The sequence below is a fragment of the Vipera ursinii genome, assembly GCF_947247035.1.
Source record: "Vipera ursinii genome assembly, chromosome: 1".
NCBI lineage: Eukaryota > Metazoa > Chordata > Lepidosauria > Squamata > Viperidae > Vipera > Vipera ursinii.
The window spans coordinates 232,555,503-232,581,962 of NC_139512.1; positions in this window are offsets into that span (position 1 = coordinate 232,555,503).

Below are 26,460 nucleotides of genomic sequence, written 5' to 3' on the forward strand. Positions count from 1 at the left end.
GTGGCTAGAAAAATGTTCATTGGTTAATGAGGAGGCCTGTGCAAAAGCTCTCTCTGCAATCTTAGTGGCTGGTTCCTTTCCACCAGTTAGGATGTTCCTAAATATCTACACAAAAATACTTGAAAATGTTTACCTGAGTGTATTATATGTGTATAGTTCAGTTATGCAGTTTATGTGTTAACATTATTGATTCATAAAGGTTTAACATTATCAGCGGAACATGAGGTAAATCGTTGACAGCGGAACACGAGGGAGTTTTGACAGCTGTCAAAACTCCGGACTGGCGCATGCGCACGAGTTGACAGCTCGCGGCTGTCAAAACAACACAAGCCGCCGCACGAGGAGCAGAACTGTCAACGAGCCGCAGAGCTGATTGGAAGAGAAGTAAAGCGGGAAGAAGGGCGGCTCGTGATTGGACTGTACGACCGGCGCCAGACTATAAATAGCCAAGTGCTCCTGTACCTTTCTGCTCTGTCTTAATAAATCAGTTGAAGTTACCAGCTGTCTTGAGTGGTCTGTTCCAGCCACTTCACTGGCGACGAAGGTGGGATCCGCTTCCAGAGCTGAAGTCACGGCCAGGGGAATCCTCGGCCAATAGAGCGAGTCACTGGGAGTTTTAACTCCCCAGCGAAGCGGACCACCGAGCCCTGACAGCATGGCAAATTTCGGACGAGTGAGGGAGTTTGACACTCACCACCCCGAGCGATGGGAGTCGCATCTGGGGCAGGTAGAGGGATTCCTCCTCGTCAGCAAAATAACAGATGACAGAGCCAAGGCAGCCGCACTACTGTACATCAGCGGTCCGCCCGTCTACGATGCTGCTGTCGGACTATTCAGCCCGGTGCCGATCACTGAAGTTCCATACTTAGAACTCGTTGACCGGCTCAGCAAGCACTACATGCCGGCCCGTTCAGAACTGTACTGGCGGGTACAGTTCGCCCAACGAAGGCAGCGGCCGGATGAACCAGCAAATGATTTCATCGCGGGAGTCCGGCACGCTGCGCGAAGCTGCAACTTCCCCGACTTAGAGGACCGGATTCGGGACCAGGTGGTCATCGGGCTGAGGGACGAACGTCTCAAGAAGAAAATCACGTCAAAGCCGGAGATGACCCTCGCCCAAGTCTCCCGTGAGATTTTGGCGTATGAAGATAACCACAAGAAGCCCTCCAACCGAACGGCAATGGAACCCCAAAGCAGCGTCCATCAGGACGAAGCGTGTCTCAGCGACGAAGAGTCCATCGATCTAACAGACACCGATGCATTACAACGCCGAATGGAGAGAAGGCAAGGTAGACGGAGCGACAACAACGACCGTCCCAGTCCAAGAAACTTCACCTCAGCCCAAAGGGAACAACGAAACGCCTGTGCCAGCTGCGGCGGAAACCATGCCCGGGCAAATTGCCGTTTCCGGAGCGCTAAATGTCATAATTGTGGCAAGACCGGCCACATTAAACCCGTCTGCCGAGGCCGTCCCCGCGACAACCTGCATGAAGTAGAGGCTGCTTCCCCAGGTACGATCACCCACCGAGCCAGTAAGGGAAAGCCCTCAGTGGGGTTAGTGAAGACAGTGGAGGGAGTACACAGCTTAAGCCCTAAGGTAAAAATTAAAACTAAATTACAGGGAGTCTATTGCGATATGGAGGTGGATTCAGGTTCTGCTGTAACCTTAATTTCGTCTAGAACGTTTAGAGAAATTTGTGAGCGCAGTAAAAAAACAATACCGTTAAAAAGCCCTCAAGTTCAATTAGCTGACTACCAGAAGACACCAATTCAACTCAAGGGGAGGGCTAAGCTCTGGGTAGAATACAAAAAGTTCAAGGGACCACTAGAAGTATTAGTCACCCAGGGGGATCGCACTAATCTGATAGGGTTAAACTGGTTTAACCCTTTAGGAATTGCCCTCACAGGCGTCAACGCCATTCAGACATCAACCCTTGAGACTGTCTGCAGGAAGTTTGCAGACGTCTTTGATGGTTCCTTAGGCAAATACACAGGACCTCCCATCGCCCTTAACTTAAACCCCGCCATACAGCCTATTAAAATCAGGGCCAGGCGGGTCCCCTTCGCCCTCAAACAAAAAATTGAGGACGAACTGGAACGCCTTGTCAAACTTGGAGTTTTAGAACCTACTGACGGGGGCAGTTGGGAAACCCCCATAGTAACGCCACTGAAACCAAATGGCCAAATTAGAATATGCGCAGATTATAAGGGGACACTCAACTTAGCACTTAATGCCCACTCTTACCCCATTCCAGCAGTTAGGGACGTCCTGGCTTCTATTCGCTCAGGCGCCATTTTTGCGAAATTAGATCTCACGCAGGCGTATTTGCAGTTGCCGGTGACAGATGACACCGCGGCAGCCCAGACAATCGTCACTCACCGCGGAGCATTTAAAGTGACAAGACTACAATTTGGCATTTCGACCGCCCCAGGCATTTTCCAAAGTATTATGGAAAAAACATTAAAGGGAATCCCCGGGGTCTCCCCTTACTTCGACGATGTACTTATCGCCGGAGAAACAGAAGCCATCCTAGCTGACAGACTGTCAGCTGTGCTAGAGCGATTCCGAACGGCCGGATTTAAACTAAAAAGAGAGAAGTGCTCTATAGGAGTTCCCTCTACGGAATTCCTCGGGTATAAGATTGACGCCCAGGGCATTCACCCGACAAACGACAAACTAAAAGCCATCCAAGCAGCCCCCAGCCCCAAAAACAAACAGGAACTTCAGGCGTTTTTGGGATTATTAAATTTTTACCACGCCTTCCTCCCCCACAAGGCTACTATTGCGGAGCCACTTCATAGGCTATTAGACAAGGGCAAACCCTGGACCTGGACAAGAGTGCATGAAAACAGTTTTCAGTCACTCAAGAACATCATTTGTAAAAGTTCCACTATCACACTATTCCAAGAGGACACCCCCGTCTGCATCGCTTGCGATGCATCTCCATACGGGATTGGGGCAGTCTTGAGCCACCTGGACCAGGACAACACCCAAAGACCCATTGCATTTTACTCTCGGACGCTGACTAAAACAGAAAGGAACTACGCTCAAATTGACAGAGAGGCCCTGGCCATCGTTGCCGGAGTTAAAAAATTTCACGACTATCTGTATGGCAGACAGTTCACTATCTTCACGGACCACAAACCCCTATTAGGCATATTTACCTGGGACAAAACGACCCCGCAAATATTGTCCCCTAGAATCCTACGCTGGTCAACCTTCCTATCAGCTTACTCCTACAAACTAGTATACAAACCAGGCAGGGAACTAGGGCATGCAGATTGCCTAAGCAGACTCCCTATACGTTGCCACGACCCAGACCCAGCCCCTGCAAGCAACATTATGGCCATCGAGGAATTACCAGAATTCCCCCTCACAGCAAAAATCATTGCTGATAACACCGCGAAGGATTCAACTCTCAGCAGGGTTCTGCAATGGGTCACAACTGGATGGCCAAACAAAAGCCCAGCAGAAACATTTCGCCCTTTTTTCACCAGACAAGCAGAACTAACCTCTCATTTAGGCTGTCTTCTATGGGGAAATAGAGTAGTGATACCACACACAAATATACAACAAACATTAAAAACATTACACGAAGGGCACCCTGGAATGGTAAAAATGAAGTTACTTGCAAGAAGCTATGTATGGTGGCCAGGAATTGATAAAGACATAGAACAACATGTAGGGGGATGTTATACTTGCCAACTAACAAGAAGCGAACCACCCCAGGCTCCAATCCATAAGTGGGAAACAACAAAAAACCCATGGTCCCGTATCCACCTAGATTTTGCGGGACCAATACGAGGGCAGAATTTCTTAATAATTGTGGATAGCTTTTCTAAATGGCTCGAGGTGATACCCCTAAACAAAATAACAACATACTCCACTATACAAGCACTTAGAAAAGTTTTTGCAACACATGGCCTCCCAGACGTCATAGTTTCGGATAACGGCCCACAATTCACCTCTCGTGAATTTCAGATGTTCGCTTCGAGGAACTGTATTAGACTGGTGACGTCAGCACCCTTCCACCCGTCGACAAATGGCATGGCAGAAATAATGGTGAGGTCAACAAAAGAAGCACTTAATAAATTCATAAAAGGAAACTGGCACCGACGCCTTAGCCAATTCCTCCTAGCCCAACACACGACACCCGGCACCACCACTGGCAAATCACCAGCTGAACTTCGATGGGGCAGGAGGCTAATAACAAGATTAGACAGACTGCACCCAGATAGAACTCCTAATGACCCACAACCTCCTACATCCGCGCCACGAACCTTTCTGCCAGGCCAAGCTATCTGGGCTAGGAATTACACCAACAACCAAAAATGGATCCAAGGCGTCATAATAAAGCAAACCGGACCTGTCTCATACTTAATCCACTCTGACACACACGGCCAACTACGACGACACCTAGATCAAATAAGAATCCGCAAACCACAAAACACACCCCCACCATCACAACAACCCCTTTTAACCCCCTTTATACCTAGCGTTCCGCCATCCGAAGAAGCACAGCCACAACCGCAGGAGGAAGGAGTTCTCGAAGACGAGGCTCCCCCACGACGGTCCAGCCGATCGAGGAAACCACCAACTTACTTGCAAGACTATGAATGGGCAGGGAGCGACAAACAAACACACGGGGGCGGAAACCATCCAGGGGAGGGGTAAGGGGTGTATTATATGTGTATAGTTCAGTTATGCAGTTTATGTGTTAACATTATTGATTCATAAAGGTTTAACATTATCAGCGGAACATGAGGTAAATCGTTGACAGCGGAACACGAGGGAGTTTTGACAGCTGTCAAAACTCCGGACTGGCGCATGCGCACGAGTTGACAGCTCGCGGCTGTCAAAACAACACAAGCCGCCGCACGAGGAGCAGAACTGTCAACGAGCCGCAGAGCTGATTGGAAGAGAAGTAAAGCGGGAAGAAGGGCGGCTCGTGATTGGACTGTACGACCGGCGCCAGACTATAAATAGCCAAGTGCTCCTGTACCTTTCTGCTCTGTCTTAATAAATCAGTTGAAGTTACCAGCTGTCTTGAGTGGTCTGTTCCAGCCACTTCACTGAGGATTTTGGAGTGTATTGTTTTGAATATGCTGCTGATCACAGTGTAGGAGCTTGCTATGGCAATGGAATAATTAACAGATTGAAGTATATTCCAGATATGTTCTTTACCAGATGGGTTGGTTTTCTCCTAAAAGATCAAGTTTTGGGTATGCTTCAGTCCCAAGAGGACTATCTCACCAAAAAAACAAATAAATAAATAAATTTGGAAAATAAATACATTTCTAGTATCCTAATATAGCACTCCCAGCTGTTGTTATGCCTACTGTAGAGTTAGCTGCAGTGCCACTATTTCATCTAAGATTTTCCTCCATTATCAACACTTTCCAGAGAATATTAATTCTATTATTCCTAATAATGTGTGTCTGTGCATTTTTACCAATGTTTAGTTAAAGCTCATAATAAAAACTGCATGCAGGCTACAATGCTTGATGTGCAAATTCCCCCTGAAGATGCATTTGTAGAGAGGAATACACAAGCATTGTTTCACTCTGTTGGAAAATTGCAGGAAATCAATTTTTACTACTTATAAAAGCTTCCCCCTCTCTTTCAATTCCCACTTTGAATTAGTAGTAAGTTTTTTATTTGCTACTGCTCAGATTCTTACTGTTCTTGGTTCCTTTTCTCTCCAACTTTGGTCAGACATTCCCCATGGCATTCCACTGCAGATGTTTACATCTGGCAAATAGTTGCCTTCCTTTAGTTTGCCTTGTATGGCCGCTACGATGAATGTCCTTACATTCATTTTTTTAGAAAAGGTTTGAAAAGACCTGTTAACCTTTTAATATTTTTGGCTTGAAGTCACGTAATAGCAAATGAAAAGTTGGGAGAAAAGGAGAAAAAAATGCAAACTTTCTTTTTTTATTATAGACTTTTTTAAACAAAAAAATATTTGGGCACCACTGCAAGTTTTCTATGTGTGTTTTAAATGCTCCTGATCATTGCTATTGTCATTACAGACACAGACACACAGACACATGGAAATAGACACACAGACACACACATACACAGAGACACACACACACAAACACACCTATCCTGTCTGCAGGAGCAATGGATATTGACCAAATGTTATCAGGCAATACAGTAGACCAGGTGAACCTGCCCGTCACCAGCATGAAAACACCTCAATGGCATGGATAACACTGCCTTACATTCACGGTGTATCCAAAGCCAAGGTGCACATATTGGCCACCTATAAAGGTCAGTGTTGCCCACAGACCTGATCAGACCTTGCGCACTTGTATCATGTGCCCTAAAGATCCACTCCCCAATGAAGAGAAGTCCTCAGTCATATACAGGATGGCATGTGAAAACTGCCATTGTAATTATATTGGGGAGACTGCAAAACGACTGAGGACCAGGGTACACGAACATGAGCTCGCCATTAAAAGACAAAAAACAACACTCACAGGTGTGGGCACACATGGCCACACACAAAATCTCACCTTCAATGTGGCAGGGGCTGAGGCAATCACCTGTGATAACACCAAGGGTGGACAATTATCCAAGGAACCTTGGTTCTCTGACCACCCCTCGATCAATCGGCATATTGATCTCCCCCCTGTGTATCAAGCCCTCAGGGGTTGGGAAGAGGAGCGGCGTGCACGACGCGAATGCAGACAACGCAGACAACATGAGCACTCACAGAGCGCTCTGTCAAACCAAGACCAGAACTGCATAATTACACAATCACCCCCCACCGCAGATTGTAAAAAAGAAGAACAACTATTTAGAGCCTCTGGCATGAAAACACGGGCAGTGACAAGAGCAATGACTATAGCTAATAGGACTGACAGTAATCCCCTTCCGGCAGCAGACACTCAGAGAAAATCCCACTCCATAGGAACGAATGTGAGGCGACTCAAAAGAATACGGCCAGCTGAAAGAACAGAGCTGTGTATTATATATGTATACCATGTTTTCCCAAAAATAGGGCTTACCCCGAAAATAACCCCTAGCTTGATTTTTTGGGTTGGCCTAATATAAGCCCTACCCCCAAAATAAGCCCTAGTTTTAGGGCAAGGCACAAACCTAAAAATCAAGCTAGGGCAGGGGGGAGCATGTGGAACTGCCCCATGTGCCCCACATCTATGTACCTGGTAGTCAGGCCTCTCCTTCCTGGCCCACTTTTTCTGCAGTGTCTTCTGTATTCAGGCCTGCATTTCTCGGTCACAGGCCTTTCCAGGCCTTTGTCGGTGCCAAAGATGAGTGTAAAAGCCACCCCTTCCAAAAATAAGATCTGGTATATGGTGTGTGTGTGTGCGGGGGAGAGAGAGAGAGAGATCATGCATACATACATACATGTTATTATGGGATTTAACTAACATTTTCTCAAAATATTTCATTCCATCCTTTGAAATTAACATTATTTTCTGATACTTCTCCCATACAGATTCGAAGAAACTGAATTTCAAGGTACCCATATTCATCATTTTAAGCATTTTATAGGTACATACATAAGACATATACATACCGGACACTCTACTAATCGATGTGCCATATAATTGACCCTTTCCTTCCTCCAAGTATATGTATATGTATATGTATGTGTGTGTGTGTGTGTGTGTGTGTGTGTGTGTAAGTTTTTCCCCAGTCATATATATATGTAATCTTGGAGATACTATCTGAATTAGTTGGATCACTATTACTCAGACTTTTGCATTCTTACTTGCTTTCTCTTGTGTGGGTTTTTAAATACTTTTTCTTTTTAAAAACCTGGTCTTTATTAAGAGGTGTATCAGTAAGCTGCTTACCTTTTTACAGATGTTTCTCAATTCTGCCACCAATAATTTAATTAAGTAGCTTATTAGTAAATTAGGATAGACAGTTCAATCCTAAACTGACTATTTCACACATTCTGCACCTTCCTAAGTTTCAGGTGGCCAGGGCAAACATATCCTGTTAGGCTGGTCTTCCATTATTTAGAGGTAAGCAAAAGGGGACCCCCCAAAAGGAAGTCCAAAATCTGAAAACCCTCACTCGGTCATTGATGAGAGTGTTAGTCAATAAAATGGCTGTATGTTCAGTCTCAATGGAAGAATATTCAGCAGGAATATTATTTTCATTTTAAAAATTATCTTTCACTCATTTATTTTCTATTAGTCTTCTTAATGGGAAGCCAGCTACAGTTTAAATTATTTAAGCAGTTTCAGGAATGGCAGTGAAAGGCAGAAAAAAAAACATATTTTATAGTTTGTTCAAGCCTAGGCATTTACCCTGCATTTAATCTATCTTTCACCTATGACTTCACCTTTCCTTCTTTCTTTTCCTTGCTAATTACACAGAGGACCTCATTGAACTTATGCCTCCTAGGAGGAGTGTAAGCATGGGCCCCATGAAATCTTATTTAGTGCTGCGTTTATATCTTCTCTGACATACTGCATATTAATCTCTTTCTCATCATTTATCCATCTCATTAAGTTATTTTTCCTTACTATTTAAGCCATTCTACATAATATTTCATGTTACTCACTCTATATTGACTTGCCTGCCATTTTTTCACTTTACCACTTAATTGTCCTAAGCTAATTAAGTCCACCAAAACCAAAGCAATGAAGATATACAAGAAACAGTGCCTGCGGTGGCCATAACCAGGCTTAGAAACTGTACTGTTCTTGGGCAAATTCAGTCATGTTACTTAAAAGCTATGTTACCATAAAAAGCTCATCCCAAACAGCCACTAATATCCTTTTCAAAAATCTTTATAAATAGTTTTGGCAACAAGCCATTCTTCTAACTGGATCAAACTTCATCATCTGGTAATCCAAAGTCCAGGAAATTCCTAATTTCCCATGAACTCTTGAACAAGGAGATGTTAGCCTTACCCAGTGGGTCCATTACAAATCGCCATGGCCAACTGCCACAGCCAATTCATCCAACTCACCGTGGGATAACTTGCCATGGGCAATGCGCCATGGGACAACTCGCTGCAGGACACTAATATTAAAGGAATGGTGGAATAGAATCATTAAAGAAAGGATGCAAAGAGAGAGACAGAATGAACTGTCAATGGCAAAAATTAAAATAAGCAATTACTGTGCTTGCAAGCAAGCTCTGTGTAATGTGTGAATCTTTCTCTGCCTCTTCTCTCCCATGTAATGTATCACCTGGCCCTCTCTTTTATATGGTTTTTGTCAAAAATTCTTCCTTCCACAACTGTCAGGTTTGCTATCGTGTTGCTTTTCATTGATGGGAAAGGTGGACAGGACACAGTGAGCATTGCAAAGGGTGGAAGGAAAAACAAATAGACAAACAGGAAAAACCACAACAAAACCAGAATACCTATGCTCCTAATACCAATGCACAAGATTATTTGACAGCTTTCCAGTGGCCTCCTTTCAGGGGAACATTCTTCCCTCCAGAATGAGCTTTATCAATCCTAATTAAGTATCACTTTTCCTACCAAATATGGCCCATCCTCTGATAGTGATGCACTCCAGATTCCTTCAGTTAAACAATGCCATCTGTTAGGACCCCAGAACTGTCCTTATCTGTTGCAGAGTTTCCCCTCTGGAATGAGATTTTCATTGATATCTGTATTGATCCCACTCTATTGGCAATCCTTAAAGACCTGGTTGTTCAACCAGGCCTTAGGTTAGCAGGGTTGAGACCCCTCTTGGATCACATGTGGATATGGTTGACTAGATCTAACACTGATTCTTTTATTATTTTTTTGCAATTATTGCATTCTGTTCTTATGCTGTTACTTTTAGGGCATGCTATCCAGAGTTGGCTGGAGTCAAATGATGTCTAAATTGAATAAATTAAATTAAATTAAATTAATAGCCATGGACCCTAAGCAACGCTATAATCTGAAATCCATCCAGAAGTGAAAATGACTCAATTCAGCAAGACTGTGTTGCAGATTTCCCAAGAGAAATTGTTTGTTAAGGATTGGCAGAATATCAGTGTGTTTCCTTTCATCACAAGGATAAGGGAAAAGAATGGAAAGGACAGAGGCATGCTGTAATCAGGAGGAGGCTGGATGATGGGATACTAAATGAACCTTTGCAGAGACATAGAGAGACACAGCCTCAGCAAACTGAGGGGGAAGTGGCAGCAAGGAGTGGGTACTATTGCAAAGAGTGTGGGGAGAAAAAGCCAGAAGTATCAGTGGCATGAGGGAAAATTGTTAAGGAGTGGGCCTTGCTGAAGTTTGAGAATCAGGCCACCCTGGAAACACCATGTCTCTTATATCACCAGCAACACTATTGACTATCGTACATGACCATCAAGAGAGATATTCTACCTAGTGTATGTAATCTGCTATCGTTCTTGAGGGTACAAATGGAATGACGTTGTCAAGGTTCCAACTGATGGAACCAAATAAATCAAAACTCTGAGGCACAAGATCTCCTCAAAGAACATGTTTATTGGATACATGATTTCAGCACAGTTAAAAGTAAAACCAAATCTAAAATCCCCCCAAGAGTAATTCAATGTAATAGTTCCCACCTGCTATTTAGCCATAAATCACTTTCTGAAAAAAAACTACTTGGTGGGCTTTCTGGCAGGACGTCCCTCCTTCTCCACTATGATGTGGGAATGACCTTGATTCCCACGGTATCTATTCATATTTAGACTAACAAAAATACTTCATTCCCCCTCTTGTGTCAACCTAGACCAACAAAGATGGCTGCAGTCAGTTTCATTGTAGAGTTGACAGACGTATTCTTACTTTAATAATGCTAGCTAATAATAGTCAGGCAAGATGTCCAAACAGAAAATATATCTACCTATCAGATGCACATCTCTTCTGGCATGATTTTTTGTGAGGGAACTTTTGAGATGGAACTTTTTGTGAGGGAACTTGTTTACTTCTGTCTGATGGATGAGGAACAGATATCATGCAGGAGAGATAGGAGCAAAGTAATATTATTTTCTGCTGTGAACCAAAGTGAAGCCAACAAGATTATCATATGCTACTCATTTGCACTAAACCCTCTTCTCGATGGGGGAAAAAACCCACAACTTTTGTCATGGTCCAGCTACCTGAATCAAAAGTCCTATAAGATCAGGTTGCACCAGAAGGGTTGAGAGCAAATGGATGCTCATACCAAACCATTTCAGATTCAGAGTGATGGGAGCTACATAGGTAAAGGTAAAGGTTCCCCTGCACATGCGTGCTAGTCGTTTCCAACTCTAGGGGCTGGTGCTCATCTCCGTTTCAAAGCCGAAGAGCCAGTGCTTGACCGAGGATGCCTCTGTGGTCATGTGGCTGGCATGACTAGACGCCAAAGGCGCACGGAACACTGTTACCTTCCTGGTTTGGCATGAGGGAAGACCAGGAGACAGCAGGCACGATTCAACAATTTATTAGAGATTGCATCCCGGGTGAAACACCATCGGGATTCCCTGTTATTTATACTAGAACTAGTGTATACAACAACCAATCACCGAGCGGCATTCTCCCACCACGTGGCGGCAGCCAATCAGGTGCGGTAGCTGCTGACAACCGTGAGCTGTCAACAAGTTGCTCCTCCGACCAGCTGGCAACAGTTGACAAGAGAGGTGGAAGAGAGGTGGCAGCCCTTTTGACAGCTGTCAGCGGGCTGCCGCATTCCTCCTCACGAACGTGTGAGGAGGAGAAAATAGTTAACGTTTATAATTGTTAATATATAACACTTCCCACCGTAGTGCTATCTATTTTTCTACTTGCATTTTTACGTGCTTTCAAACTGCTAGGTTGGCAGAAGCTGGGACGAGTAACAGGCGCTCACTCTGTTATGCAGCACTCGGGATTTGACCCGCCAAACTGTCGACCTTCTGATTGACAAGCTCAGCATCCTAACCCACTGAGCCACCTCGTCCCTTAAGGGAGCTACATAGATGCTACTATAAATTCCAAGAAAAAGTGTGAAATAAGTAGGAGAGAATTGGTGCTAACCATTAGCATGGTTACCTGGTTTGGTGGGTGAGCAGAATTTGGTAGTTTTGGTTTATGAGAATGGATGACCAGTGAACTGATTTTCCCTTGTCTTGTATATAAATGTCATCATCATCATTCTAGCCATTGTCTATTATGAAAGATGAAGGCCTCTCCCACATGTTTTCAACCAATATGGTCCTTAGCTTTATTTTGTCAGTTGGTCCCACAATACTTGCTGATGTTGTCACTCCATCTTCTTTTAGGTCTCATTCTATGGAATCCATTCTATACATTCTATAAATGTATCTGTGTGCATTTGTCTTCCTGTTTATATGTGTTTGTTGGAAAGCATGACTGGGAGAGAAGGTAAAAGCCATTTCCCCCCAAGCAAACATGTAATCTACTGTTGCCTGTCCTCCTAACATCACATGGAGCTTTCCTGATTCATGATATAAAGCAGGGGTCCCCAACCCCTGGTCCATGGACTGGTACCTGGCTGTGGCATGCCAGCAACTGGTCCACACAAACAAGCAACCCCCATCTGCGGGATGCAGGCAGCACACAAAAACATGCCCCTCACCCAAGTCTGTGGAAAAACCTCTCTCCATGTAACTGGTCCCTGGTGCCCAAAAGGTTGGAGACCTCTGATATAAACCAAATATGGACCCTAACTGACCCTCAAGATTAGCCAACTGCTCATGAAAATCTATGTCCTAAATAGAATTAATTACTCCTGAAGATACAACCAGAATTTTTAGCTACTTTCTTGCTAAAGGCTAATACAATTCTTTCAATTTTGCAAGCATAACGATAAATTGGAGTAATGTTACCCAGAGCATAAAGTTAGTCTGTATCATAAAATATGCTTTTATGTGAAGCTGATAGGGGATATGCAAATGGTCAGTTACATCCTGTCCCATTGATTTTTTTTTCTTCCACAAGAATTTGTTAAATGTGTCATATTCCACTATGTGTGTGTGAAAACTGTAAAGCAATTGATTTAAATATATTCTGTTTTATGGTACTCTGTCTTCGGTAAAACGGCAGATGCGGGGAATAAGAATTTACATATCTTCAAAAATCCACTTTGTTCTACTATCCACTTTTGGCAGTTGAACTAAATCTAACATTCTTTTGAAAGGATTTTTTTAAAGATCCTAAACAATATTTGCAAACTAGAAAAAAAGGAATTGTAATGTATAAAGTGGCTATAGGATTTTCTTCAGCTTTAAGCAAAGGCATCACAGTCTTTGCATTGACTTTACCCCTTCACTGGAGCTGTCTTGCATGTAATTGTGAAATGTCACACCTTATTGGTGCTTGCTACCAACGTATGCCAATTTTGTTTGTTCTCAGGCTTTGGATGTTTTGAAAAACAAAATATTTTTTTACTTTGCTCTAATTAGGATTAAAAAGCATATATATCATGACTCTCCTTTAGCATATCTAAATTAGCAAGTGAATTTATCTCCTTCCATAACTGAAATACATCCTATTTATAGTCTATCTCTACAACTCTTTCACTGAATTCAATGTGCCTGCTCATCTCCAATTTCTCGTTATTAGAAAACAAAACAAAACAAAAACAAAAACAGGTTGTCCTCTACTTATGACCACAATGGAGCCCAAAATTTATGTTGTTACATGAGAATTTTTTTAAGTGAGTTTTGCCCCATTTTATGACTTTTGTTGCTGCGTTTGTTAATTGAATCACTGCAGTTGTTAAGTTAATAACATGGTGGTTAAGTGAATCTGGCTTCACCTAACTTGACTTTGCTTGTCAGAAGGTCTCAAAAGGTGATCATGGGACCACAAGATACTGCAACTATCATAAATGTGAGTTAATGGTCAAACGTCCAAATGTAAATCACAGGATCATCAATGTGAAAAAGGGTCACAAGCAATAGTGGGATTCGGCTAGTTCGCACCACTTTGGTAGAACCGGTAGCTAACTTTTTGTTTTCCAGGCCCAGAATGGGTTTCTGGAAGCGGCATCCACACAGAGAACCAGTTATTCACATATTTGAATCCCACCACTGCTCATAAATTACTTTTTCCAGCACCATCGGAACTTCAAACGATCACTAAACAAATTGTTGTAAGTCAAAGACTACCTGTAACATGTTCTCTTGGACTCTCTGCTTCTGCTCAAAGAGCAGATGGCAATTGTGGTTAGGAGAGCTTTCACTCAACTTTGTATTGTGTTCTTGTCATGTCCCTTCTTCAATAAGGAGGCCTTTCACTTCACTCATGCCCTGGTAATCTACCATCTGGACTATTGCAATGTGGTCCACATAGAGCTATCCTTGAAAAGCATCTAGAAGTTTCAACTGGTGCAGAATGCAGCTGCACAAGCAATCTGTAAGGGAGATGGGCAGTTTCTAAATAGGATGTATAAATAATGAATAAATAAACAAAAAGCAGGGAATTCCAAAACTTGTTATGGTCTCTTCCAAAATGGAGGTGGCTCGCCATGGTCTTTTTTTTTTAATGACCGATACAACCAGAACAGGGACATACATGGCAAAAACTTTCATGAGAATTGACAACAGCTCCATTATCTAGACCAGGGGTAGGGAACCTTGGCTCTTTATGACTTGTGGACTTCAACTCCCAGAATTCCTGAGGCAGCATGCCTAGTTCAGGAATTCTAGTTATTGAAGTCCACAAGTCATAAAAGGGCCAAGGTTCCCTTCTGCTGATCTAGACTAAACTCTTCAGATATAGAATTCCTTTGACTCTTCCAAAGATCAAACAAAAGGTTTAAAATCTACGTTAAATTACAATTTATTTATTTTTTCCTAAGGTGATCTATCATTGGTATTTAACACCAGATATGTTATCTAGAATGTATAAAGGTATTTCAAATGAATGTTGGAAATGCAAATGTAAAGAAGGGACTTTTTATCATTTATGGTGGACATCTGATAAAGCAAAGAAATATTGGAGTAGGATTCATATTCTAATACAGAAGATTCTCAAAGTGAATATAAACATAAACCCAGAAACTTTTCTTTTGGGTTTAATGGAAAAAGATTGGGGGGTGGGGGGGGAGGAACTTTGGTGTTATATATGTTGGCGGCAGCAGGATTACTTTATACATGAAAATGGAAGGATGCTTCAATCCCCACAATGGATGAATAGTTGCAAAAGCTGATGGAGTTAGCAGAGATGGCTAAATTGACTGCTTTGACAAAAGAAAAGAAAAACACACATATTTTTGTTTCTACTTCGAAACCACTTCTGAACTTTGTGCTTGAGGAGGAAAAAAATGAAACTTTGATTTTCTGATTTACTGATTACACAGATCTGTTGTTATAGAAATGGCTAGTTTATACTATTGTGTAAAAGTAAAAAGTTGTGGTCCGATGTTACTGTCTTATTCTACTGCACCAAAGCGAGTTGGAAGTCAATGCCTTTCCTTTTTCCCATTTTCTCTACACTTTTCCCTTTTTCCTCCCTTATTTTTCCTATTATTTGCTTTTGTATTTTTGTATTTTATATTATGACTTGACTCTTCCAAAGATCTTGTTAAACCTAGAACTAAGGAGAAACTTCCTGACAGTTAGAACAACTAACCAGTGGAACAACCTGCCTCCAGAAGCTGTGAATGCTCCAACACTGGAAGTTTTTAAGAAGAGACTGGCCAGCCATTTGTCTGAAATGGTATAGGGTTTCCTGCCTGAGCAGGGGGTTGGACTAAATGACCTCCAAGGTCCCTTCCAACTTATTATTATTATAATTCCTTCAGCTACTGTTGCTATGCTTCTTCTTCTACTCTCCTTGAAACTGGATAGATTATCCCAAGGCTAGACAACTTGTGACAGTCCACATGTTGGTGAAGTCCAACTGCCAGAAGCCCTTGATATTGGCTGTGCTTTTTAACAATGCTGGGAGCTATAATTCAGCAACATCTGGAGTGCCACAGATTGCCTACCTGTTGGCTAGTGTGTACATCTTTCCCTTTGTTGCCTTTCAAGCTGAGAATAGAGATAGCAAAGCAGAAAGCAGCAAAAAGAACAAGAGAAATGTATTTATTTAAAAGATTTATATTGATTGCTTTTAACTCCTCTTCCTCCTCCTCCACCACCACCACTTCTGGCAGATGCTGGAAGATGAGCCCCTCAGGTTGGAAGGCGTCCAATATGCTACTGGGGAAGAGTACTAGTACTAGTACTAGTACTAGTAGCGCCAGAAAGAATGAAGCGACTGGGCCAAAGCCAAAAAGACGCTCAGCTGTGGATGTATCTGGTGGTGAAAGGAAAGTCCGATGCTGTAAAGATTTTTTCTCCATAGAAACCTGGAATGTAAGATCCATGAATCAAGGCAAGCTGGACATGGTCAAACAGGAGATGACAAGACTGAACATCGACATCTTAGGAATCAGCAAACTAAAATGGACAGGAATGGGTGAATTTAATTCAGATGACCATCAGGTATACTACTGTAGGTAAGAATCCCTCAGAAGAAATGGAGTAGCCTTTATAGTCAATAAAAGATTAGGAAAAGCAATACTGGGATACAATCCCCAAAATGACAGAATGATCTCAGTTTGAATCCAAGGCAAAGCATTCAATATCACAGTAGTCCAAGTCTATGCCCCAACCATCGGTGCTGAAGAGGATGAAATTGACCGGTTCTATGAAGCCCAGAGGGACGCCGTGGCTCAGTGGGTTGGGACACTGAGCTTGTCGATCAGAAGGTCGGCAGTTTGGCGGATCAAATCCCAAGTGCCGCGTAACAGAGTGAGCGCCTGTTACTCGTCCCAGCTTCTGCCAACCTAGCAGTTCAAAAGCACGTAAAAATGCAAGTAGAAAAATAGGGACCACTACGGTGGGAAGGTAACAGCGTTCCGTGAGCCTTTGGCATCTAGTCATGCCGGCCACATGATCACGGAGACGTCCTCGGACAAGCGCTGGCTCTTCGGCTTTGAAACGGAGATGAGCACCGGCCCCTAGAGTCGGAAACGACTAGCATGCATGTGCGGGGGAACCTTTACCTTTACCTTTATGAAGCCCTACAGCACCTTATAGAACTAACACCCAAAAATGATGTCCTTATCATCATGGGGGATTGGAATGCTAAAGTAGGAAGCCAAAAGATAATTGGAATAACAGGCAAGTTCGGCCTTGGAATACAAAATGAAGCAGAGCACAGGGTGATAGAATTTTCTCAAAAGAATATGATAGTCATAGTAAACACTCTTTTCCAACAACCCAAGAGACAGCTGTACACATGGATCTCACCAGATGGTCAACACAGAAATCAGATTGACTATGTGCTCTGCAGCCAAAGATGGAGAAGCTCTATATAGTCAGTAAAAACAAGACCACGAGCTGACTGGCTCAGACCATGAGCTTCTCGTTGCAAAATTTAAGCTTAAACTGAAGAAAATAGGGAAAAGCATTAGGCCACTCAGGTATGAACTAAATCATACCCCTGACAAATATACAGTAGAGGTGACAAATAGATTTAAGGAATTAGATCTGACGGACAAAGTGCCTGAAGAACTATGGACAGAGGTTCACAACATTGTACAAGAGGTAACAACTAAGAGATAAGAATGCATTCTTAAATGAACAGTGCAAAGAAATAGAAAAAAAAATAGAATAGGGGGGACTAGAGATCTCTTCAAGAAAATTGGAGAGATGAAGGGAACGTTTCATGCAAAAATGGGCATGATAAAGGACCAAAATGGCAGGGACCTAACACAGGCAGAAGAGATTAAGAAGAGGTGGCAAAATTACACAGGAGAACTATACAAGAATGAGCTTAACGTCCCGGATAACCACAAAGACGTGGTCACTGACCTCGAGCCAGACATCCTAGAATGTGAAGCAACAACAAAGCTAGTGGAGGTGACAGTATTCCAGGTGAGCTATTCAAAATCTTAAAAGATGATGCAGTAAAAGTGCTACACTCAATTTGCCAGCAAATTTGGAAAACTCAACAGTGGCCACAGGATTGGAAAAGATCAGTTTACATTCCAATTCCAATGAAAGGCAGGGCCAAAGAATGTTCAAAGTATTGCACCATTGTACTCATTTCACATGCTAGTAAAGTTATGCTTAAAATCCTACAAGCTAGACTCAGCAGTATGTGGATCGAGAACTACCAGAAGTACAGGCAGGATTTCGAAGAGGTAGAGGAACTAAAGATCAAATTGCCAACATACATCATGGAGAAAGATGGAGAGTTCCAGAAAAACATCTACTTCTGCTTCATTGACTATGCTAAAGCATTTGATTGTGTGGATCACAACAAACTGTGGCAAGTTCTTAAAGAGATGGGAGTACCAGACCATCTTATTTGTCTCTTGAGAAACCTATATGCAGGTCAAGAAGCAACAGTGAGAATTGGACACAGAACCACTGATTGGTTCATGAGAAAGGCAGGGCTAGATGAATCAAAAGTTGGAATTAAGATTGCTGGGAGAAATATGATCAACCTAAGATATGCAGATGATACCACTCTAATGGCAGAAAGTGAAGAGGAACTAAAGAGCCTCTTTCTGCGAGAGAAGAAGGAGAGTGCAAAAGTTGGGTTGAAACTAAACATTAGGAAAACCAAGATCATGGCATCTGGCCCTCTCAATTCCTGGCAAATAGATGGGGAAGAAATAGAGGTAGTGACAGATTTTATTTTCCTGGGCTCCAAGATCACCGCAGACAGGGACTGCAACCAAGAAATTAAGAGACGCTTGCTCCTGGGGAGGAAAGCCATGGCAAATCTAGACACCACACTAAAAAACAGAGACATCACCCTGTCAACAAAAGTGTGTATAGTGAAGGCTATGTTCTTCCCAGTTGCAATGCATGGCTGAGAATGTTGGACCATAAGAAAGTCTGAGTGCCAAAGAATTGAGGCCTTTGAACTCTGGTGCTGGAGAAGATTCCTGCGAGTCCCTTGGACTGCAAGGTGTTCAGACTGGTCAGTCCTAGAGGAGATCAATCCTGACTGCTTTTTAGAAGGCCAGATCTTGAAGTTGAAACTCAAATACTTTGGCCACCTAATGAGAAGGAAGGACTCACTGGAGAAGAGCCTAATGCTGGGAAAAGTTGAGGGCAATAGAAGAAGGGGACGACAGAGAATGAGGTGGCTGGATGGAGTCACTGAAGCAGTAGGCATGAGCCTAAGTGGACTCCAGAAGATGGTAGAGGACAGGAAGGCCTGGAGGAATGTTGCCCATGGGGTTGTGATTGGTTGGACACGACTTCACAACTAACAACAACAACAATACTATGTTTAGCATTTGCAATCTCATATGCATCTATTCAGAACTAAGTCTACTCATAACACACCTAGCAGCCTGATAATAATTCTGATTCTTTATTAAGAGTGCAACTGAACCCTGGCATATAATACAGATAAACATTTCAAATCTCTTACAGCATATCGGCCAAGTATTTTTGATCAAAAACATAACCTCCCGCTTCCCCCCCCCCAAAATGCCTTTAACATTTCTCTCTTTTCTTCTTCTTAAATGTAAGCATAGAAATGTGATTCTCACATCAGGTCAGTTTTTCTTGTACATGTACTGAAAATCCTCTTTTATGGCAGCACTGTGACATGTATTACACTCAATTGGACTTCTCATTGTAGCAAGCAGAAAGCTTGAAAGGGAAAGTCTGAACTTGCTGAACTCTACTGGGATACCACTTGCAATGCTCCTTACAGGCAGATAACAGCTCTTTTGTCTGTGACATAATATCTTAATTTGAAAAAGGACATTGGGTGGTTTTTTATTTTTTTTTTATTTTTTGACAGTCTGGCACATGTGTCCTATCTATAGTTGAGTGCTTTGGGGGCCTCTTTCTCAGAGGATTTGCTCACCCTGCAATAGTCTCTATTTATAGGCTTTTATCTGAATAGCATCCATCAGCTTTGCAAGATGACATCATTAGTGTACCTTAGACTCAGCTGAATGCTTGCAATATCACCTTTTTTATTATTTATCTTAGGGCATTCCCCCCCCCTCCAGTACTGAGTTAGATTTTTTTTCCTCCCACAAGGATCTGTCGAAAGAGTGAAACATTTGAGGTGCAATACATAATGAGTGAAAAACCAGTCAATAGAACTCCAGCAAATGACCATGATTGAGTTGTGTGGGGTTGAGGAAGAGTTGAGGCAAACTAAACAGAAAGCTGTTTAGGATGGTAGTTTAGGAGAGTGCATGCTGCCATCCAATAGCTCAGGATCACAACCAAAGAAGAAAGTTGGTTTTTTAGGATATACATTCCATACAGAGAGCTAGAGAGCAATTATTAAGGGTCCTCATTTATCAGGAGGTGAGACAGAAAAGGATCTGGGCAATCTGGATAATATATTTGTTCCCCCCCCCCAATGAAACAACTTGTCCTTCCAGGTGAGGAATGATTACCACTTTGAGGAGTCCTTGGTGCTCTCTGATCTTGGTTGTTTTCTTGCACACATTTCATTACCCAAACTAGCTAACATTATCAGTGCTGATGATAAGCACTGATGATGTTGCCTAGCTTGGATAACAAAATGTCTGCAAGCAAACAACCAAGACCAGAGAACACCAGGACCCCTCATTTCAATCCTGAACTCTAAATATTCTCCTTTATTGATTACCATTTCCAAGGCTTACCAGAGGTTGTTGAACATCTAGCTATTCCTGAAGGCCTTTGGGGACTGACTGTAAAACCACTAGCATCCATATATGGCACTTAATCGATTTAACATAATGTACATATTTATTATTGTGTCAAAATCTGTAAACCATCTGTGCAAGCCATGGGGTACCCTGTGACACCATAGACAGAAAAGTTGGTTTTTAAAGATGCAGATTAGGAAGAGTATTGATTCCTTTGAACTTTGGTGTTGGAGAAGTCCCCTGAGAATATCATGGGCAGTCATGAAAACAAACAGATCATTGAACAAATCAAACCAGGATTCTTACTTGAGGCACAAATGGCCAGTCTCAAATTATCCTATTTTGGACACATTATGTAAAGACATAGATCTCTGAGAAAGGTGATAAGAAAGGTAGAAGGAAAAAGAAGAAGGTGGATGGACTTAATTATAGTGGTGATGAGTGTACCATTAGGACACTTAAAAGACAGGTTACGGACAGATTGTCATGAAGAAAGTCTTATCTATATGGTCCACTACAAGTTGAAAATAACTTGATGGCACACAATCAATCAAGTTATCTAGAACTCACCAAGACTGAAGTGGTGGATATATTGCATAAATAAACAAATAAATTAATTATATTTAACCATGTGGGAAGCCTTATAAAGGGAATATTTACAGTATTACTCTCTGGCATATTTAGGAGCCACTCTCCCCTCCCCCCAAAAAAACCAAAAAACCAAAACAAAAAAACAGGTGCAGTGGCTCAGTGACATAAAAGAGAAGGTCTATGTTCTGGAGGTTTGAGTCCTACTATTGTGTGATGGAGTGAGTTCCCATCACTTATATCACCTGCTGCCAACCTAGCACTTCGGAAGCATGTAAATGCAAGTAGATAAATAGGTACCACTTCAGTGGGAAGGTAATAGTGTTTCATGTTTTGTCCTACACTCTGCACTGCAGCATGATGTCATGCTGGACACATGACTGCAGAAACATCTTTGGCCAGTGCTGGCTCATTGGCTTACAGAAATGGAGATGAGCACTGCCCCTAAAGTTGGCTACAACTAGTGGAGTAAAATCTGCAGAGACCCCTTTACCCTTTTTTACCATACCAAAGCACCACCAGTAAAAAGTGGCACTGTCTAGTGTTTTTTGCTCATATTATCCAAGGGCAACAATCCATTTGTATTATTTTTCTGAAAAGCTTGTTATCTTCCAGAGGAGACCTACACAGGATTTCAGATCACGCTGCCTGCTGCCATGCACATGGCATAAGTACTTTGCATAGGCCAGGGAATATTATATAGCCTGAAATGCTTTACCCCCTCAAAAAAAAATAATATAAAGAGAAACAAATTGTGTTTAGTGTGGACATAGCACTAAGACATTGCCTGGACAGTCTCTGCTATTGTGAAACAGTTGCTAGATTGGAACTGTTAAAAGCAACTGCAGAAACTTCAGGACAATTGTAGCCTGGGGATGTGGTTTTATCTAGGTAGAGTCATAAATGTATTGTATTTGTGTCTTGCTTAGGAGAGACAATAAAACCTTGCCTTACTTCCTGACTACTGTATCTTCTAAGCTTGTCATGAGATTGCTCTCTCTCGCTCTCTCTCTTTTTTTAAAGGATTGGATGGCTTAATTACTTCTTAAATAATCCACAGTCCATGAGAACTGCTCTAGGAAGAGCATTTCATATCATTGTCTGCTTTTAGTGAAAGCCTGGAGAAAAATTGGAAGAGTCCTTTAAAGTAACAGCTGGGGTTTCTGAGGCCAGAGATTGCTATTATTACTTTACCCCTTTTGGACAGAATAATATACTTCCTAGCTGCTTTGTAGTGATCAATTTGTAAGGCTAGCAGGATGGAGTTTAGGCTGTTTTATGAATCAGCTATCTATCTATCTATCTATCTATCTATCTATCTATCTATCTATCTATCTATCTATCTATCTATCATCATCTATCTATTGTGTGTCAACATATTGTGGTTATTTTTTTCTCCCAATTATTTTTTTACTTTCACAATAAATCCCTTCATAAATTGGATTACAGTTTACTTGTTTCTTTTTTACAAAGTATACCATAGCTCCTTTAGCTGTAGAAAAAACAAATCTAATAACTTTAATAACAAATTTATTTATTTAATAGTTGTATTGCAGTTCTTTATTTCCTTCTTTTTAAGAGCATGACTCTGCCAAAGAAAGAAATATTTTACAAAAAATATAAACAAGTGTATATAAGCATTGCATGCCTTTTAATAAAACTCCAAGCTTTTAATACCTTTTCTCCAAGCCATATAACCATAATGAAACAGAGGGAAAAGAAAATTAAGCTGAAGTGGTTGCCTCTTGCATTCCTATTTTCTCTTTGGAGATCTTAATTTTTTTTTAAAAAAAGAAACAAGTTTTATTAATTTTCTAATTTTACATCCAAATATTTATGAAGCAATGTGGTGATTGGGTAGTCAAAAGTCCGATAACAGAGTCTTTTTGTACATAGCTCAGGTTACATCAACAAAAATTTCCTCTCCAATTCCCTTAGTTACAGTATCATAATCAAAATAATACATTTCTAGTTGTGACCCAAACAATTAAAGCAATCATCAATATATTTTCACTTATACTTAGCCATGTCCTGTTATTAAATTTTACCTAATTTCAATACAGTACTCCAAATCAGCCTACAGTATTTAAAAGAGTTAATTTTTGGGTAGCCCACATTTCCCCTATTTCATTATATAGTAATTATCATATCTAAAATACATACATTATTCATTTAGGTAGATACTTATTTTGTTTCAGAAATGTATTCTGTTTATCATCTTAGTAGTTCATCAATTATTGAAAAGATATCTTCTGTTATATTATTCCAAATTCTGTAATATAATTCAAAGATATATTCTAGTAGCTAATTTTCATTTCCCTTAAAAATCTAGATCCTAAATATAAAATCAATTTATATCTTTTAAAGATTTCCCTTAGCCCATTAAAATAAGTTTTAAGCTCTGTCATTACAAATTCCAGGAGAGAGAAAATCCATTTTTAAAAAATCTAACTCTAGCTTTCTTTATGTGCCAAGCAAGCTTCCATATCAGTGCCTTTCGATTCTCAAATATGTCTCCCTTCATTCCTACATGTTGTTTGCATCCAGGGAGACCATCCAGTTGTCAATTTTTCAAAGAGAATGACCCCTTTATAATCATTGGATTGTTGCTCTAATAGAACAAATCCCCATGTTTGGTGTAGTATAGTTGTCATTAGCTCAGTCTGGTCTTCTTCTTCTTCCAGTCCCATCTGGCTTGGGTAGGAGGTCATGTCCGGTGTTATAATTAATGTTTGGTTGGCTAGATTCTCAAAGTACTGTATTTGAAGGTCTTTGGCATCCTCTATCTTAGTGTTACTTTTTTCAGCTTCTGTTGTTTTTTTGAATTGTAGATTTTATAGATGAAATCAAGATTTGGGCATCAAGGCTCTCAGTAGATTGTATTTGTTGTTCTTTAATGTTTTGATGTTAATTTCCTCCTCTTCTGTTGGTTTTTGGATTGTCGATTCATCAGTTGGAATCAGGATTTCATTTGGTGAGTTTAAGCTGTCACATTTATCTTTCAGTCTGGCTTTCATTTGCTCAGTCATTGCCAGGATTGTTTCAAGTATAAGTTTATAATCAAGTGGTGGATGATATTCCTCCATTTATTTGATGTTTACAGATAGGTCTTTAGTGGAGGCTATTTTGATAAAAGTCAGTAAATGTCCACCTCCACTATTCCTAGAAGTTGTTTTTCAGTGCCAGGTGTTCCCAATTCTTATTTTTGAAGATACTGTCAAGGACAGAGAGTTACAGCTAAGGCTCACAATAAAGAAAAGATTTACTTGCTATACCAGGTTTCACCACAGGATGTCCTCAGTATCATGTAAGATCTTTTTCCAGACTCATATAAGGCTTTTATCCAAATTATCCATTTTTTCTCTTCTTTCACAGCTTGAAAAGTAGTTAGGGTAGTAGGTCCTATAGAAATAAAAAGTTTGTAATAGCCCCAAAATTCCGAAAGTACAAGTAAGTTTGCTTAATTATTTAACTTAGTTATTGCCTTTTTTTAAGGCTTCAAAATTTCAGGTCCCCAAGTAGGCAGCCACCGCTCTTCCAAGAGAGGGGGATTTTTTTTCCAAAAAAGTCCCACAGGAAAATAATTAGGGAAGTAAGAAAGGTAAGATCTCACCCAAATCCTCCAGATTGCTTCATTGTGCTTGATGGTGATTTTGGCTTTTGGCAGGGAGCAGCTTAATGATTGGCCATATTAATGGCTGAACTTTTCTTTTTCGGGTCAGAGGAGCTGCTCTGGATCAAACAGAGGGATGCTGCCCTTCTGTGATCACAAGGAGGGCCTCCTCATGGTGGTCGCCCCTCCAGAGCAACTTTTGACCCTTTCCAGGGTCCTCTAATGAAGAAAAACCAGACAGCAGGGAGAATGTCCTTCTTGCACATCCGCTGGCACCGCATGCGCAAACCGGAAGCCCTGGAGATCTTAATTTTGAGTGGTCTAATTTGGGTTTTCTAACCTATATTCCCCATCAGAACTTTATAGGGTTCCATGAGAAATAAGATTGAAAAGTTACAAGTTTTCTAAGGTATAGCAGAATGTCACTTACCTGCATCATTATGAAATGTTTTGAGAGGCTGACAAAGGACATTATTGTATCCAGCCTTCCTTCAGCGTTTGACTTCCTTCAGTTTGCTTACCATGCAAATTGCTCTACAAAGGATGCTATTTCTTATGTTCTCCATCTGAGCATGGTGCACTTAAAGGAAAAAAAATACTTATGTGCAAATGCTGTTTTTCAACTTCAGTTTGGCATTTTATACAATTGTTCCTCAGCATCTATTAGACAAACTGGGCCTTTTAGGCTTTAATACTTCTTTGTGCAACTGGATTCTTGATTTTCTTATTGTTAGGCCCCAGTATATGTGAGTTGTGACTAATATTTCTAATACCACTTTCATGAGTACAGGTTCTCCTCAGGGTTGCATCATAAGTTCGCTGTTGACCCATGACTGTTGTGCAAAGTTTGCCACCAACCATATTGTGAAATATGCAGATGATATAACAGTAGTGGGCCTTATTCAGGATGAGAATGAGAGTGCTTACAGCAAGGAAGTAGAGGGGTCTGGTGAACTGGTGTAATAAAAACAACCGCATATTAAATGTAGGAAAAACTAAAGAGACCACTGTCAATTTCAGAAAAGGCAGGCACAGCCACACATCTCTGTGTATTAATGATTGACCTGTGGAGATGGTTAGCAGTATCAGGTTTCTCGGTGTGCAGCTAACGAGTAGGCTAGCTTGGTCACTCAACAGTGAGATACTGGTGAAGTGGGCATAGCAGCACCCGCATTTTCTGCATCACATGAGAAAAGTACATCTTCCTTCCCCTGCCCTTAATGCTTTGTATTGAGGGACAATTGAGAGCATCCTGCCACATTGGAAGCATCATTTGGAAGCATTACTGCTTCAGATAGGAAGAGGGTGCAGAGAGTGGTGAGGATGGCAGAAAAGATTATTGGTACTTCACTTCCTTCTATAGCATAGAAGTGATGCTTGAGCAGGGTCCACAGTAATGTTTGGAATGCTACACATCCTTTTCATGACCTGTTTTCCTTGCTACCTTCTGGGAGGAAGCTTTGTGGTATCTGAAGCAAAACATATAGATTCAGTCACAGTTTTGTTATATATAGTATCAATTTTGTGAACTCTCAAGTTTTCTCTTTCCACTATGTATTCAAAATGGACAGTGATCAACACACACACACACACACACATATTCACAGTAAAAAATGACAATAAAGGTTATCTTATCTAAAGTCAATGGTCATCCAGAAGCTAATTGGTTCTCATCATTGCTTATTGCTTTGTCTCTT